This window comes from Lissotriton vulgaris, chromosome 4_1 (assembly GCF_964263255.1).
Source record: "Lissotriton vulgaris chromosome 4_1, aLisVul1.2, whole genome shotgun sequence".
Taxonomy (NCBI): domain Eukaryota; kingdom Metazoa; phylum Chordata; class Amphibia; order Caudata; family Salamandridae; genus Lissotriton; species Lissotriton vulgaris.
The window spans coordinates 1,805,546,378-1,805,564,644 of record NC_141691.1 but is presented as its reverse complement, the minus strand read 5'-3'; the positions used below and the strand labels follow the sequence as shown (position 1 = coordinate 1,805,564,644).

Genomic DNA, 18,267 nt, shown 5'->3' with positions numbered 1-18,267 from the left:
ACGATGCTTGATGCTTCCACAACAAAAGTGTTGCAGTGATGGAAATGCGGCAAAGTTGTGGTGCAAAGAAATAAAGATGTGAAGATCTTCCAGATGAGGCACGCTTCTCAGATGTTGCGAGAAGTCTCGACTTGATGCGTCAGCAGCCACAGCGACACCCTTGTACAGAGATGCGACGATGGCGGCTTTGGCGGCGACACCCTTCTCCCTTGATGCGAGATGCTTCCGCTCGATGCAGCAACTGCAGCAGTGACACCCTTGTTCAGAGTTGCTCCGACAGCGTCTCCGATGGCGGCACATTTCTCTGTGGATGCGAGGCACTTTTCTTGATGCTGTGCAATGCGTCAGCTACAGCTGCGATATCCGTGTTAAAAAATGAGACGGTAGCCGCCGCGACCGCGACACGCTTCTTCGGTGCGAGACGCTTCTCTCAATGCGGTGCAATGCGTCAGCTACAGCGGAGACATCCTTGCTCAAAAATGCAACGGTAGCGGCTGTGACGGCGACACGCTTCTTCTTCGGTGCGAGACGCTTCTCTTGTTGCGGTGCAATGCATCAGCTACTGCGGCGACACCCTTGTTCAGAGATGCAGCGGCTGCGACGGCAACATGCTTCTTCCTCTTGAGTCGCGCTTCCAGCTCCTTGCGACGTGCAGTCTCTCAGAAGGCCCAAAAGAGCAGCAGGCAATTCCCACGGAGCTCTGGGGAGCTGGGGGTTGAAGTCTGTTGCCCCTGAGAATTCAGCAGGAGGCAAGCTCTGTTCCAAGCCCTTGGAGATCCTTACAAGTTGATGAACGTACACAAAGTTCTTTTGGCAGTCAGGCAACCACTGCAGGCCAATCCCCCAAGCAGTACTTTAGCTTAGAGATAGTCTCTCCTCAGTTTCTTCAGGTTCCTCTCCTCAGTAAAGGTTTCTTCTTGTTTGTCCAAAAGTGATCTAATTTCATGGGATCAGGGTTCCAATATGTATACCCAAAAATCCTTTGTCCTCTGAAGGCAGAGGGGCCTTTGCCTAATCCAAACCAGTTCTGGTCAGTTCTGGAGCACTTTGTTTATATGACTCCTTCTTCCCTTTCACTGTGCAGGGCAGAAACATCAGACGCCCCACAGGAGTTGGAGCAAGCATAGTGAAGGAAAGGCACAGCCCTGGAGCACTCAGTTGACATGATTCCTTCTCTCCTTTCACAGTGCAGGGCAGAGACATCAGACGCACCACAGAGGGTGGAGCCAGTAATATGGGGGGCAGGCACATTCCTATTCTTGTCCCAGGTGCAACTCCTCCCTCCCATCTATATGCAGATCTCTCTAAACACCACTGAGCAGACTCACCCTGTCTCCTGGAATCCCACAGCCCTGTCACTCAAACTCCAGATAAGGAACACACAACCTAGCAGAGGCAAGCTTGGATAGTTGGACAAGAAAATACCTACTTTCTAAAAGTGGTGTTTCAAACACAGAATGTTAAAACCAACTTCACTAAAAGATGTATTTTATCATTCTGAGTTCAGGCATAGTAAACTCGAATTTCTACCATGTTCCCTAAGTTAGTTAGGATTATAAAATGTAGTAATCTACCTGCTCATTCTGGCCTATGAAGAACAGGTAGCCTTGCAATAGTGAAAAATGAAAATGTCTGTAATTCACTATCAGGACATGCCACACACATCAGGGCTTGTCCTACCTTATATTTACAATGCACCCTTCCCTTAGGCCTACCATAAGGGTGTCTGATATGAAGAAAATGGAAGGTTTATGGACTGGCGAGTGGGTGTACTTGCCCAGTCAACATGGCAGTACCAGACTGCACACAGGCTCTGCAATGGCAGACCTGAGACACACTTTTACAGGCTGCTTCTGTGGGTGGAACAACCAGTGCTGCAAGCCCACCAGCAGCATTTGGATTACCAGCCCTAGGCACTCCTGGTGCACGGTACTAGGGTCTGACAGGGAAACCAAACCAGCCAATCATGCAATCACTAATCCATACATCAATTTATAATAGGGAGAGCATATGCACTTTAGCACTGATCAGCAGTGGTGAAGTGCCCAGAGTCATAAAATCATCAAAAACAGGTCAGACAAAATACAGGTGGAAGGCAGAAAGTTCAGGGATGACTGGGCAAAAAGGGCCAAGTCCAACACTCTCCATCTTAAACATTTGAGAATGTTCAACGTTTGGATTATCTATCAACTGTTGTTTTATTAATTGAGTAATTGAGTCATTCCAATAATGTGAGACTCATCTTTCTAATTTTACCTATGGCAGTAGTAAAAGAAACAAACTAATATATTGCATCTCCTTGCGAGCCAAAGTGCAAAGAACCAATAGAAAACATCGGGCAGTTCGCCAAAAAGACTTGGGCCCTCATCTATGGGATTTTGCCTTAGAGCAGCACGGCAAGGCACCTTGCTGTGTTGCCCTAGTCAAAGTGAAAGAGCAGAAATGCATCATATTTATGCAATACAGTAATTCTTTTTAGTTCTTTATAGCGCAAACTAGATTCACATGTATCCGAGCACTTTACATGAGCACCAGTTGCATTACATACGGACACATTACTTTTTGTTCGGGGGAGAATGTGGCCTAGAGGCTTAAGCAGTTGACTTCAGAGCTGGTGAACTAGGTTCAAGTCTTGGTAGGGACGCTCAACATCCTGTGATTCTGGACAAATCACTTAATCTTCCTGTGTGCTTTGCTGTACTTTCAACCTTATCTGGCCAGGTTTTGGCTGCCTAGTGCCAATGTATGCACCCTCGTACCATGGTGCAAGGGTGCTTTCAAGGCAGAGAGGATTGTTTGTGTGCAGAAAGGGGCTCCTTCCGGAACAAAAAGAATCCTACAAGGTGTTTTTCTCTTCCTACTTGTGCTGCAAAATGCAGCACACATAGAGAGAGGAAAAAAGTAGAAGAAATAAACATATTTCTCCTTAGGAGGCGTACGAATTTGGGGCTTTTACAGGTTTACATAATTTAATAAATTTAGGGCAGTGTCAAAATCCATGGGTGTTGCATAGGAAAACCCACTCCAACACCCAGGGACTGCCTTCAAGGTGCAGAGTAAGGTGACACAGCGGTTTGCGCTGCATAGCCTTACTCATGATTTATGAAGCCTCTCAAAGCAAGTCAGGGTGGCTTTAATTATAAATCGGATTGAGAGCCCTTTGTCACGTATGAACCACTTTAAATGGTGCAAAAGTGACGCAGGACACTCATTAACAAGCCACTTGATCTCCAGTGTACTCAGTGATTGATGCTCATTACTCCACTTTATTTGCACCAATGGCAGTGTGAGTTAATGACCTATTACTACACTTTCCTTTGACATTTTCAGTTGCTTATTTTTTATTTTGCGCTTGCAAATTAAACATTCCTGCGAGGCAGCTTCGATCCTAACACCTAATACCAACTTTCCACTGAGGAATGCACACAGCAATATCCCAATGAGAATGTAAAGAAAGAGGGAGGATGGAATTTGAATTCACACTGAGCAGTTTAGGAAGAGAAGGGCTGATAAATATGGGTGTGCAAGACACAGGGCTCTCAATCCAATTTATCAGATTTATGAAGCCACTTATAGTCACACTGCGTTTTTTTTTACATCTCCTTGCACTCTTGGGCAAGCAGTATTTCTGACATATAGTATAACTTGATGGTTTTGTCATCAGTGTGCATAAAATGTCGTTTTTGCTGTGACCACTGTATATGGCCAGCCACACAAATGTATGTGAGGCATATTTCAGTTAATTCAAATAAGAGTTTGTTTTTTGTTTAGTTTGCACCCTAAACAAACTTACTTCATGGCGCTATCAAATTTGTTGGCCACGGAAAATGAGAGTTTGGAGGTAAACAATTTGACTAAAATGTCTAGGTCTTGTTAATAGGTGCTGGAAATCCCAGAGAAGCGGCGCTCCTGTTACAGCTCTTTAACCTGACAAATTGACAAATACATTCTATTGGATATTCCAATTTCCACTCATACATACAGTGTTTTTTTCATCTTCAAAGGACATTAGGGAGGACTAGCGGCACTCTCTGAGGTGATGGGTGCAGCTCCATTTAGGGTCACTAGTTCCATTGTTATGATTTGTAATGTCCCCCAATATATGCTTGGGTAGCGACCTAACCTTTCATCTACATTTCCCCGGGTCATTGTGCTACCTAACAGGTTTGTGCTGAGCTTTTGTCTAGTTAGGTGCTGAAAAATGCTTTATGAGTTTCTCCAAAAACTAACCTCTTTTACTATGAATGAGCATTCTCAGAATCACAGCAGGGCTACCATCTTCTGCATCTTCTGCATAATAACTATGTATAATGGTCATCCCTTTCATCTTCCTCAGCCGACATGACACAGCAAGGTAGAACGCTTGAGGGTACCTTTTGGGTATATAAGAACCAGGAGGAGGAGAAAGAGTTCCATGTTGACACACTGGAGGAAGATGCTGAGGTTCCTGCATGCAGATACCCAAGTACGCAGTGGTCTGACATCCCTTGCGGGGTGTCCGTTTGGGACCAAGACGGAGTCCTTCATCCTCTCACACCAGGTAATGGAATTAGTACTTTCCTAGGGGGATTCTTGGCTATACACCTACATACATGCTAGGTACATTTAGATATATCTAGTTAGGGGTTAGCATTGTAGGAGTACGTATTTTTACTGTCATGCATCTATGTACCTGCGTATATCCATTATTTTAGCACTATGGTAGAAATCTACCATCCATTTACTCTTTTGGTGCTTACCATTGTTTTTATCTGTTACTGTCTTATGGTTGTTATAGCCCACATACTTTACACAAGAATGACGCTGCCTCAATGAATGCTTATTGAAAATGTCACATTGTTTATTCTGTGTAACTCTCCTAGGCAAAGTGAGCTTGAGTGACTGAGCGAAAAGTACTGTACTGTTTCCACGATCCCTGAGGGGTCAGGTTTGTCATGTTCGATATCTTTATTTATCTCTTTCATCTTTTAAGAAATATCTCTTTTACATTTTAAGCCAGACCAAGGGAAAAACCTTATATTTCCAATCAATCAACATGCATTGAAATTTACATGTCAAATATAAAACAATACAGTTGTACACAAAAAATATGAATAACAAACATTATTGAGCCAGTGTCTTCTGCTTGTTTTTCTGTCCTCTATTGTTCCTTTTTCTGCTCTGTTTTCTGTCCTCTACTTTGCCTTTTCTGCTTGTTTCTTCCCTCTTCTCACTGTTCCCTCCCCCTGTCATTTTCCTCCTCCCACCTCCCAGTGTCCCACCCTCTCCCCATCTCCTACTTATTGGAGGCTACAGCGCAGCCATGCATTAGGTGTGCCGCCAGCGCACTAAAGGCAAGACTGTCTGCGCCTGTCTGGTCCTCTCGCCGCCCACTGCTACACCACCAATAAGCTCTTGGACCTGGATCCTGGACACCAAAACATCTTCTGCTGTACTTCCTTCCTGCAATCAACCAAAGAACCTTTCACCTGCCGCAGTTAATGTTTCCCTCCTCCTACCATTCAGCACCCCCACGACCTACATAATTAAGGCTGCAGTGAGGCCGCACAGCAGGCGTGCCACCAGTACACCAAAGGCAAGCCTATCAGCATCTGTCTGTGCCTGGACCATACTCAATACCAGGTCCCCTGGCCCTCTCGCCTCCCACTGCTACACCACCAAGGAGCACGTAGTCCTGCACCCCGGACACTGAAACAAAGTCTGCTGCATTTCCTCCCGACGATCAACCAAAGGGCCTTTCACCTGCTGTCATTACTGCTTCCTTTGCATCACAGGTCTGCCAGCTTGCCCTGGAACCCTTGCCACTTCGACCCAGAAGAGAACAAACAACCTGGAAGCCCTCCAATGCATCCTACTCATTACTTGTTCCCTCTCAAGCACGTCCCAGAAATCTGGGAAACTAACACCACCCTCACCCCCGAAGCTGCTGTCATCACTGAAACATGGCTTGACCCCTTCTCAAACCCTGAAATTGCTACCTCAACACCTGATGGCTACAAGATCACACACTGAAACCTTACCAACAAACCTTGCTGGGGGATTGCCTTCATTTCAAGGAAAGCATCCAATTCATCACCACCAATATTGACTCAACACTCCTCATGGAAAACCTCAATTTCCAACAACAGACCAATGCCAAGACCAAGAAAGGAGGCACCCTTTTATACACACCCCTGGAACCCCAGCTTTCTGTGGCGCCATCCCCAACCTCTTTGCTCCCCTAGCCATCAACTCCTAACACTACATCTTACTCAGTGACCTCAATTCCCAAGTTGGTGATCCCAACAAGGTCAAATCTTCCATCCTTCTGGAGAACATAAACAACATCAGCCTCAAAAAAGTAGTTACCAAACTCATGCACAGTCGGACACATACTCAACTCCAATGTCACCTCCAGCAACAGAATTAAATTCAGCTACGTCACAGATCTCAACATCGTTCTCTTCACCATCATTCGCTTCACACTCTCTGATGCTGAGCACACCATCCTCAGATTTCACAGCTACTCCCACCACAGTTGGCGCAAGTTAATGAATGCACAGTTGACACATGCCCTCAGCGCTTCCCAACCCCGAGCTTCATCAAACCTTGACCAGCCCATCCAGAATTTTTCATGTGGATCACCAAAAGCCATTGAGAACTTCTCCGCATGGATCATCAAATACACTGACAGAGACGCCCCAAAGAAACCTGCAAAAACCAACAAAACCTCAAAGCAAGCCAGCTGGTACACCATCAAGCACTACTATTACCAACTCAAGAAACAGTGGCACACCAGAAAGAACGGCTTCAACAGAGCCGCTCAGAAACCAACCTTCAGCAACTACAACCAGCGCATCAAGAAATCCAAGAGCACAGCCATCACAGCCTGCATCAATACAGCGGCCAACCACAGGAAAGAACTCTTCAAAATAGTCTAGGAATTCTCCAATCCAACAGTCACAGGGAACACAAGTCATCACACTCTACTTTCACAGCAAGATTGCCGCAAAGTGGACCACCAACCCACCACTCTCAAACCAGCACACACCAGCTAAATGACCACCACTTGGTCTTCCGCTCACCACTCAGACAACCAAAGCCATCATATCATCCATTCACATGGATTGGTGTCAGTACAACGCGGATTTTTACATCGCATTCCGTTAAAACTGAATTTTTACAACGCAGGATCCATTACATCGGATGCCATTACAACGCATGGCATTACATAGCAGATGGTATTACAACGCATGGCATTACATCGTAAGTATAGGTAAGTATACATTTTTAAAAAAAATGTTATTAAGTTAATTTAATTAATTTAATTTAATTAATTTAATTAAAATACATTTTAAAATAGCCATTCATTTAATTTAATAAAATAATATCTATTTAATAAATGTAATTTTAATAAAAAATAGAAATAATTAGATTGAATTAAAATAATAAAATTAACTTAATGTACATATTTTTATAATTGAAATTAAATTAAATTAATTGGAATAATTTATTTAATTTAATTAATTTTATTTAAAAATGTAATCAATGTAATAAAATTAATTTAATGTATTAAATATATTTTAATTAATTTAAAAATAGTAAATATAATTTAATTAACCCAAAACACAAACCTACCCCTGAACCCTAAAACACCCTGTACCCCAAAACCCAAACCCTGCCCTAAAACCTAAAAACACCCCTGTACCCCAAAACCCAAACCCTGCCCTAAAACCTAAAAACACCCCTGTACCCCAAAACCCAAACCCTGCCTAAAACCTAAAAACACCCCTGTACCCCAAAACCCAAACCCTGCCCTAAAACCTAAAAACACCCCTGTACCCCAAAACCCAAACCCTGCCTAAAACCTAAAAACACCCCTGTACCCCAAAACCCAAACCCTGCCCTAAAACCTAAAAACACCCCTGTACCCCAAAACCCAAACCCTGCCCTAAAACCTAAAAACACCCCTGTACCCCAAAACGCAAAACCCTGCCCTAAAACCTAAAAACACCCCTGTACCCCAAAACCCAAAACCCTGCCCTAAAACCTAAAAACACCCCTGTACCCCAAAACCCAAACCCTGCCCTAAAACCTAAAAACACCCCTGTACCCCAAAACACAAACCCTGCCCTAAAACCTAAAAATACCCAAACACCCCAAAACATATACCTCAGTACCCCACAACATATACTCCTATACTCATACTTATTTAAAAAATTACTTAAATTAATATATTTAATTTATAATATTTAAAAACATAAATAAATATTTTTATTTATTTTTATTTATAATTAATAATAATTAAATCAATTATATAATATTAAAAAAAATAAAAAAATTATATACTTACCAATACTTACGATGTAATGGTATGCGTTGTAATACCATCTGCTATGTAATGCCATGCGTTGTAATGGCATCCGATGTAATGGATCCTGCGTTGTAATAGCTGCGTTGTAACAGCATTATAACGTAAAAGTTGCGTTGTAAGTGATACACACCATTCACTCTGGGGCACCCACCGACCCCCGCCTCCACTGTCTTTTCAACCTCGGAACTGAAGGTATCAGCACAAAACTCACCAGCATCATCAGCACCTCCAACACCACAGCAGTTATCCCAGACAGATGGAAACATGCAGAGGTAAGACCCCTCCTAAAGAAATTCTCTGCGATCCCCAGCGAACTCAAATATTATCGACCAAACTCCCTACTCCCCTACCCAGCCAAAGAACTCGAGAAGGCCATCAACAAACAGCTTACCGAATACCTGAAACAAAACCACCTACTTGATGCCTCCTAATCAGAATTCCTTGCCAACCACTGCAATGAGACTACCTTGATTGCCTCTACAGACCTTCTTTGACCACAGAAAGACTATGGCCCTGATCCCCTTTAAACTCTTTGCTGCCTTCTACACCGTTTCCCACCACACCCTGATCAACAGACTCTACAACATCGGCATTTAACTAAACACCTTCAAGTGAATCACCTCTTTCCTCGTGGTACACACACAGAGCATCAGGGTGCCTTTCTTTACCTCCAAACCCAAGGACATCTTATGCAGCATACCCTAAGAGTCATCCCCCAGTGCCACCTTATTCCACACCTACGTGGTCCCCCCTCGCACATATCATCTGATCCCACAGACCCATCATATTTCCCTCCGCAGGCGAGACTCACCTCATCCTCTCACTCAACAAAGACCCCTCCAGCACCAGAATCAACTTCTGCGACACGATGACAAATGTAGCCAAATGGATGATAGACAACTGCCTTAAACACAACTCTGACAAGACAGAAGTACTGATCTTTGGTAAGACTACAACTGTATGGGATCACTGGTGGTAGCCAGCAGAACTTAAACAAACACCCAAACCTACAGACGATGCATAGAACCTAGGCATCATCCTCAAAAGTGAACTTACTATGAAGTGATAAGTCAACGCAATACCCTCCTATGCTTGCACACCCTTTGCATGCTCTTCAGAATCTTCAGATGGATTCCCGTCAACACCAGAAAAACAGTCACACGCGCCCTCGTCACCAGCCACCTCACAACTATGGCAGCGCTATTTACGCTGAAATCTCCACCCAGCTCCTGAAAAAACTCCAGGCCATACAGAATGCTGCAGGTAGACTGATCCTTGACCCCCCCCCAAAGAACCTACATCTTGCCCCCCTCAGAAACCTCCAGAGGCTCCCCATGCAGAAAAGATGCTAGTTCAAGATCCTCACACATGCCCACATAGCTCTGCACGATCAAGGACTGGCCTATATCAACCAATGACTGAACTTCAACCTGCCGGCAAGACACCTGAGCTCATCCTCAATAGCCTGTGCGCACACCACCTGCATCCTTGTCAGCGGCAGTAGAGCCTGATCTTTCTCCTACATTATCACCAAAGCCTGAAACAACCTACCCCTCCATCTTCGAACAGCACCCTCCCTGGAGGATTTAAGGAAGAAACCCAAGACCTGGCTTTTCGACAGAGATGTTGCACGAACAACACCAAATACCACTAGGCATGACAGTGCTGCGCTATTAATATGCTGATTGATTCATCAGGAAATAGTCCATTTCTGGTCCGCCTCCCCTTCTTTTCTACTACATACCCCATGAAGAGTTGGCAGTCCACCCAGAACTCTTTTGTGCGTTCAAAGTAGAACAACAACTATTTTTTTGGGTGCCATCAGTGGAGCCACTACTCTTCCTTAGAGAGATGTGGTGGAACACAAAAAGGTAGGCAGGGTGATGGACTTGCCTACATGAAAAAGGAAAAAGCGCTTTTGCAAAGAACCAGCTTGTCTGGGTATATGTTTAGGTATGGAGGCTTGGATGAGAAAGCCTGAAGCTCAATGATACTCAGGGCAGATGTTTTTGCCAATAGAAAGGCTGTGATGATGCCTCAGAGAACAGTTGTGCAGTGGCGCAAAAGGAGTGCACATCAGAACACCAGAATGTAGCTGGAATAACAATTGCGACCTACTCCTGGCATCAGCACCCGCTCTATGGCTCTCTTGGCCACAAGACCTTCCACTTCCTGGTGGAGTAGGGAGGGATAGTACTCTGTCAGCCTGTAACAAGAGGGTGACATGGGTGGAGGGGTAGTCATGAAGGGGATGTAGCAGCCCTGTTGGACAATCTGTAGAACCCAGAGGTCTGATGTCATTGACCTCCAGTAGTGCAGTAGAAGGCATTTCCTGTCCCCCACTAGTTTCCCATGATGGGGTGATGGCAGACCTAAACGGTTTGGAGACTGTGGTTACCGGGGTGGGGTAGGGGGTGAATTGTCCCGACGTCAGGCTGCCAGACCCTCAAAGTATGTGAGTGCTGTTTCCTCGGTCCTTGTGAGACACGGAGGTTGGGTGGGTAAGAATATGGGTAACAGCTCCTTCCATAGCCACTAAAGGAGTGGAAGGTGAACTGGCATTGGTAGGGGCCATGGAAAGATCCTAGGACCTGGCTGTAGCCCTGCTGTCCTTAAAGCACTCCAGCACTGAGTCTATCTTGTCTCCAAAGAGATGGGAGCCATCAAAGGGCAAGTCCATAAGCAAAGCTTTGACATCAACTGAAGGCCCATCGCCCTCAGCCAGGGTTGGTGCCGGAAGTCCAATAATAATAATAATAAAGAGATTTGTAGAGCGCCTGGTTACACCAACTGGTGTGTCCCCGCGCTATGGTGAAAGGTGACCGCACAGTGCTAGACAGCGAATGCAGAGATTAGTAGTGACCTAACTCCACACGGAAAAGGTGAGTTTTCAGGTCCTTCCTGAACTTGGTTTCCGCTGCCTCCAGCCTAAGACTCAATGGCAGTTTATTCCAGTTTTGAGGGGCCAGGTGACGAAACAATCTGCCACCCATCCTGGACTTCGAAATCTTAGGTACAGTCATCAGACCCAATCCACAGGATCTCAACTGCCTAGTGGGCAGATAGTGAGAGACCAAGTCTGCCAGGTATGCAGGGTTCTTACCTTGGGAGATGCGATGGCACACACAGAGTGCCTCGAAACATCACCCTCTCTCTAATAGGGAGCCAGTGAAGCGACACCAGAGCCTTCATCGAAGACGCCCTTCTAGGTAGCATGAGAACCAACCTCGCCGCGGCATTCTGCACACATTGGAGCCTATTTAAACACGCCGCCGTCGCACCTAGATACAGCAAATTGCCGTAATCCGGGCGGGAAGTTACCAGGGCGTGCACCATAGTCTTCCTGGCCGGCACCGGCAGCAGGTCCAAGGTCTTACAGAGGCCTTTTAAGACCCCAAAGCAAGTACCTGCCACCCATCTGGACTGACACTCAAAAGAGAGCTTAGGATCAAGCCACATGCCCAGGTTCTTCACCTGATTAGTCGGTATGGGGGTGGGACCCAAAGTCTGAGGCCACCATGCCGGCGACCAAACTGATGGGGTGCGGCCCACAATCAGCACCTCGGTCTTGTTACCGTTCAGCTTCAAGCAATTGTCAGACCTCCAGGATGCCAATTCCTGCAGACATGCCGTGAAGTTGAGGGCTGCCGAGTCCAGATACTGCGTAAGGGCCACCACCAGTTGTGTGTCGTCGGCGTATGACACCACCCTTATCCCGAACCGCTCGGCGATGTTAGCAAGGGGGGCCACATAGAGATTAAAGAGGGTTGGACTCAAGGCTGAGCATTGCAGTACCCCTTGACGCAGCCTAATGCTCTTAAAGTAGTGGGAGCCAACTCTAACCTGGAAGCTACGCTCTGCCAGGAAGGAACCCAGCCACTTCAAGGCAAGACCCGAGACACCACCCGCCTCTTGACACTGTAGCAAGGTGTGGTGTGCCACACTGTCAAAGGCGGCGCTAAGGTCTAACAGGATCAGGGCCACTGTCTGCCCAGCATCCACCCTCTGCCTGATTGTTTCGAGGGCATATAGCAATGCCGTCTCGGTGGAATGACCAGCCCGAAAGCCCGATTGAGAAGAATGAAGAAGATGGAATTTCACATGTGTCGTCAGTTGGTTATTCACTACCTTCTCTGCCACTTTGGCAAAGTATGGAAGAAGAGAAATAGGACGCAGACTATCGAGTCATTTAGGGCTGATATGAGGTTTTTTGGGTAGAGGCAGGACCACTGCCTCTTTCGAGCAGTTGGGTACCACGCCAGTCCCAAAAGAGATCTCCAAAAGGTGTCTAATATATGGTTCCAGGGCGGAGATACTCTCCTTGAGAACTTTAGGGGCCGCAGGATCCCTAGGAGAGCCTGGCTTCACATTTGAACATATTTGAATGAGTGTCTCAGGAGGTGGGGCCAGGAGGTTGCTCATACCTTCCCCCTCCCACGCACCTCTCTCACACAGCCCGATGCCTCTGCCTTCCCTAGCTTCATCATGGAAGGAGGAGTAGATTTTGTCTATCTTATTAGAGAAAAAGTAAGCTATCCGATTGCAAGCCTCCACTGAGCCCAAGACAGAGGGAGTGCGATTATCCAGAGAGGAGATTTCCTTATAAATGTTGAACAGTTCTTTGGCCGTGTTCTCTGCTGCCCCAATTTTCTCTTGATAACAGCAAGCCTTCACTTTCCTAATGAGCCCATGATATGTGTGCAGCCTAGCATGGTACTCTTTCCCCTCCTGTTCCGAGAAAGCCTTTCTCCAACTTCTCTCCAGCCGTTTACATTCTTTTTTTGGCAAGGCGAAGTTTATCATTGAACCAGGGAGCAGATTTTTGAGGCCTGCCCTGCATCTTTCTCCTTACCCAAGGAGCTGTGCTATCCAGAGCTTGCGTTATGCGCCTATTTAGGTTGGTGCAGGCGCTTTCGATGTCCATACCTCCCAGGGAGCCTCCCTCAATGAGGGCACCGTTGAATTGTGCCTGGGAGAACCCCATCCAGTTTCGGGTTCTTACTGTCGACGATAGTTTCTTCTGGGCAGTTGGCTCAGGTATATGTATGTCAAAGTGGATCAAGAAGTGGTCAGACCACGGGACAGGGAGAGGGACCCTTGCTTCAATGTCCTGCCGGTTGGCCAAAATGAGGTCAAGAGTATGACGCCCCTGGTGGGTAGGGAGGTCCGAGACGATCCTTAATTGAAGCATCAGTAATTCTTGACATAACGCGTCAACCGCACCACTCCTGGGCTCCTCAAAATATAGGTTGGGGTCTCCCAGGACTAGAAATCTGTTGTGGCATAGTGTTCTCTGGGTGAGGCTTTCGATCATACTAGGTAAAAACCGTGTAGACAAACCAGGGGGTCTATAGACCCGCAGGCTCATCACTGTGAGGTCAGCGTTCACTCGGATCGCGAAAGCCCCCGTTTCACTATCAGTAATGTCAATTGACTCTAGTGTGCATTGGAGGGTACGTTTGAGAATGAGCGCTATTCCCCCACCTGTGCCAGTTGTCCTATCCATCCTAGTAATAGCATACTAGCTCGGACGCGCCTCCACGATCTCTGCCTCAGAGCCTGTGTCTAGCCAGGTCTCGGTGAGGAAAAGTACATCTGGCTGGCAGTCTGTCAAAAGATCATAAACCTCTAAACTGTGCTTCCTTAAGGAGCAGCAGTTTAGCAAGCAACAGTTCAGTTAGTTGTGACCAACTTCCGCTGGAGACGCATCCCATAGGCAGTGCCTGCATCTCCAGCCGTATTCCCCCCCCCACCGTACTATGCCAACATACCTCCGGTATTGGCCCACAAAGGTCGAGAAGTTCCTGGGCACCATACCGTATAGATGGTCGGACACAGCCAGGGTTTTTGGCCCCTGGCCCCGTGCGGCCGCGAACGGGCACAGACGGGCTTGCCTTTGGCGTGCCGGTGTGCCCGCTGCATGCGCCCGCTGCGCCGCCACTTTATCTAAAGGTTATATCCACATCCCTACGTGAACGCTAGACCGCTAAGTGGTCAGCGTTCACCGGAAGTGCCTGGCTCTGCCTCCATGCCCTCCGCGCAACGGTGGAACACCGTGTCAGACCGGGGCGGGGAGACGAAGGAACTGAGCTGCAGGCGATTACCAGGTAGGGACTAAGAGCCCCTGAGAAGGGGTATGCTGACAGTAAAGTAGCCCAATTTAAAAATTCAAACAGCAGTTCCAAGTAAAATGCGGCAGCAGCACTAAGTCTTCCCAGCATCTACAATAGCCCTTGAGTAGTTTTGCGACCCGTCAGCAGTGCAGGGGCACTGCCACTGCCACTCACCACAGAGCGCGGTCGCAACGTCCGGCGCTTAAATCCCCTCCCTATGTGAGCGCTGGACCGCTAACCGGTCAGCGTTCACCAGAAGTGCCTGGCTCTGCCTCCATGCCCTCCGTGCAACAGTGGAACACCGCGTCGGACCAGGGCAGGGAGGCGAAGGAACTGAGCTGCAGGCGATTACCAGGTAGGGACTAACAGCCCCTGAGAAGGGGTATGCTGACAGTAAAGTAGCCCAAATTTAAAATAAAAACATCAGTTCCAGGTATAATGCGGCAGCAGCACTAAGTCTTCCCAACATCTACAATAGCCCTTGAGTAGTTTTGCGACCCGTCAGCAGTGCTGGGGCACTGCCACTGCCACTCACCAATGAAGAAACTGCTCTGCCTAGAAAGTAGGTCATGCACAGTCCATATCGGATCATGAAGGTGGCTGCATCCCTCATTTCTGCCATTGCTTGGGAGAGTATGGCCTGAGCCTCCTTCGGAACCATAGGCAACACCTGCACAACCCATTCCCACAGTACATGGGAGTAATAACCCAAAAGCTACGCTGTGTTCACAGAAGGCGTGCCAAGCTGTAGGAAGAAAACATCTTACCTAAGGTGTCCAGCCTCTTGGATTGCCCATCTGGTGGGGAGGTAGGGAATACTTCAGGATTTACAAAGGAAGTGGAGGCTTGGCCCTAAGCTCCCCAGTGTATGGTGTTGTGTGTGGAAACTGGGTTCCCCAGGGTGGGGTGATGGCAGCAGGCAACTGTCCTTTTCACAGGAGCCCCTGTGAAGGGTTTGGACCAAGTCCTAAGCAGGATGTCCATAAGGTTTACATTCTTGCCAATTGGCTTGTGACCACGTGCTAAGGTAAGGATTCAAGCTGAGAACTAAGTACTGAATGGAGTGGGAGGCCCATTGATATGAGACAAGGGACTGAAGCACGGGGATCTCGGATACAGGGATTCTAAGATTCAAGGCACACTGTTTTCCATGGTTGATTTTAAGGCCCGAGGCAAGTTCAAAAGGCTGAAGCAATGTATGAAGGGTGGGTAGAGAGGATTGTAGCCATGACTATGCGAGAAGGAGATCGTCCGCACACAATGCGATTTTGTGGTACACACCTCCAAGGACAATGCCAGTAATGTCATGAGACTGGCAGATCAGGATGGCAAGAGGCTCTATGACAAGTGCAAAGAACAGGGGAGATAAAGGGCACCCCTCCCGGGTGCCCTGTAAACATGAATAGAACCATTAATTATGCCATTGATCCGGACCTGGGTTTGAGGCGAGCGGGAAGGCACCATGATCCTGGAAATCATCTGGGATCCCAGCCCTATTTCATGCAGAATGTCCCGTAGAATGGTATGTTCTAGTGATGATCCTTCCCGACTAAGTGAGCGATGCGCCGCACATTATCTGCGCCCTGCCTTTGATGGATGAAGCCAACCTGATCTGGCTCGATAAGCCCAGGCAGATGTGGATCAAGACATTTGGCCAGAATTTTGGAGTAAAGTTTGAGATCCGTGTTTAAAAGTGCAATGGGCGAAAAGAGGAGCACAATGTGGGATCCTTACCTGGTTTAGGAGGCAGTGCGATCTCGGCCAACTCCATAGAGGCGGAGGGTCTTCCAGTATCCAAAAAAGAGTTAAAAAGGCAAAGCAGATACTCTTGTATCTGCGGGAGAAAAATGTGATAAAAAGAGACCAAGTGACCATCTGGGCACAGAGATTTACCAAGGGGAAGGTCTTTTAGCACACTAGTAAGTTTGTCCAGCATAAGTGGTTCTTCAGGAAGTTGCACATGGTACTCATTGATCGGAGTCCAACTGCATTCCCCCATTACTGCCTGAATCTGATCCAAATTAGTTAAATCTTGTGCATAAAGAGAAGTGTCAAATTCGTGGAAGACTTTTAGTTTGGTGGTTTCAGTGGTAGCCCATGTGCCATTGTCCAATTTTATTTTTGCAATGTGGGCTTTTGCTGCCCGCTTCCGAAGGCAACGTGCTAGGACAGTTCTCACCAAATTCCCCCTTCATAGTATTGTTGCTTTAATGCCAAGAGTGCATGTTCCTCTTAGTTAGTCCTATGAGCCCGTAACTGGCCATGACGCATGGCCATGCATTGCTTAATAAGGGCCAGAGGGAGATCCTGGTCTAGTTTGTCCAGCGCTTTGATGTCCCGGGTCAGGTTGTCCTCAAATAAGCGAGCCTCCTGAGTTATCGCAATAGAAGTTATGTGACCCCGAATTGTGGCCTTAAAGGCATCCCAAACCAGGAGAAAAGGAGTTTCACATGGATCATTGGACAAAAAATTGGACAGTAAATATATATTTTATTTAGAAATTATTTATTAACAAAAACATTAATTATTACATAAAGTTAGACTTTTTACTTCCAACCCCTATAGCACCACATAACTCACAACCCATATCAAAAATAAAAAAAAAGTACTTGCAAAATTAGCATAATTAATTATCGATTAAACAAATATTATTAATTAAAAAACTAAATAAAACACATAAAATGTGATTAAATTTCCACTTTTTACACCTAAAATTCTCACAACCCATACCTAAAATTAAACTATAAAACAAGTAATTACACAATTAAAAAACATTTCAATTGAATAAATAATAGTATTTAACAACTAATTATGTAGTAAGTGACATTTATTCACTCCCCCTTCACCTCTATAAACCCAAAACCCACACACAAAAAGATTATTAAGGAATTATACTAATTATCAACTAATTCATTAATAATAATTATCAACTAATCATTAATTAATTGAAAATAAATTACTTCCCACCCTTCACCCCTAAAAACCCTACAACCCACAACTAAAATTAATTACACAATGTTCACATTTAATTGTCAATTAATTAATATTAATTAACAATTATTATCAGTTAATTAAAAATAAATTACTTTACATCCTTTACCCCTATAAACCCAACCCGCACCTAAAATTATTTACACAATTACCATGATTAATTGTCAATAATTCATTCATTTTACTAAACAACTAATTATTAATTAATTTTAAAAAAATTACATCCCACCTTTTACCCCTATAAACCCCACAACTGGCACCTAAAATGTACCCCAAAAAATTAAAACACAATTTACATTAAAAAAGCTCAATTAAAAACATATTAATGAATACATATATTCATTAATTTATTATAAATAAATGACTTCCCATCCTACTTTCCTGTAAACCCACAACCCACTATAGAACTAAAACATGCAAAATGTTATTAAAAAAAATTAATAACTACTAAAAATGTAACAATACTTGTACAAACAATACATCACAAACATTTACAATATATACTAAAATAAATAACACATTAAAAAATGTATATTTTAAACAACTATAGTTTGCTAATGATATTAATTCATTTCAAAAAGAATATTATTATTATAAAAAAGCAAATTAATATACACAATACATGAAAAAGTGATACAATTGATAATAGATAAAAAGCAATCAGAAGCTGGAATTCAAAAATGAGTCGTAGCAAGGATATCAATAAATAAAAGTAGCCTGCCCAAAACTGAGAAATGAATGAATTGAAAGAAAGTAAGTGGCTAGGCAAAGTCTACAATCAAGTGTATCACTATCAGCTGGTACGATCAA

General features: G+C 45.3%; 1 protein-coding gene across 1 annotated transcript in view; it reads right to left on the bottom strand.

Moving 5' to 3' along the window:
- Positions 1–18,267, bottom strand: part of LOC147724582 (fibrocystin-L-like) — a 2,246,326-nt gene that overhangs the window by 448,991 nt on the left and 1,779,068 nt on the right. The gene's annotated exons all lie outside the window — the stretch shown is intronic.